Source organism: Mus caroli, chromosome 16, assembly GCF_900094665.2.
Source record: "Mus caroli chromosome 16, CAROLI_EIJ_v1.1, whole genome shotgun sequence".
In the NCBI taxonomy this organism is placed as follows: domain Eukaryota; kingdom Metazoa; phylum Chordata; class Mammalia; order Rodentia; family Muridae; genus Mus; species Mus caroli.
In genome coordinates this window covers 45,151,344-45,152,039 of record NC_034585.1, presented here as the reverse complement: position 1 = coordinate 45,152,039, position 696 = coordinate 45,151,344, and positions in this window count along the sequence as shown.

Sequence of the window (696 nt, the reverse complement as noted above, 5' to 3'; positions counted from 1 at the left end):
GCTTTGAAGTTGGGAGCAGGATACCCAATTTTTGCATTTCCTGAAGACATCTTGCTATCAGCAGGGTCGAGCCACAGGTCTCACAAACAGAAAGATCCGTGAGAACGCAGGAATAGGTCGCCCCTATCCTGAAATATTGAATGCCCTTTCTTTAGCATCCCTGTCAGTATTTATTATTATTTTAAATTTTATTTCTAGTTGTTTTTATCCCCAGCTACCTAGGAAAGTCCATCTTTGGGGCAGTATGCTCATTTGAATGATAAGTTTTTTTGGGGGGCATTTTTCTTTTTCCTCCTCTTATATATGCAAAGTTAAACTTTTAGAAAACAATTTGGTAAAATTAGCTTTTCTTTTCTTTTTTTCTTTCTTTCTTTCTTTCTTTCTTTCTTTCTTTCTTTCTTTCTTTCTTTCTTTCTTTCTTTCTTTCTTTCTTTCTTTTTTTCATCCCTCTAGTAGCTACATACTTCAAGGATGTGAGGGGTTTGGGGCAAACTTTGTGAAACAGGTAATTGCACACTGAGAAGAGAACCTTAGACACAGAGGAAATTCTAAGTGGGTTTAAGTGACAGTTTGGCAGTAGGAGAGGACGTTTCTCTCCACCTAAGTTGCTCTTGACAATGGACACTTAGCTAGGCTGATCAAATGTGACTCCTATCATCAAAATTAGTAATGCATGAAAAACCTTTATCAAATCAT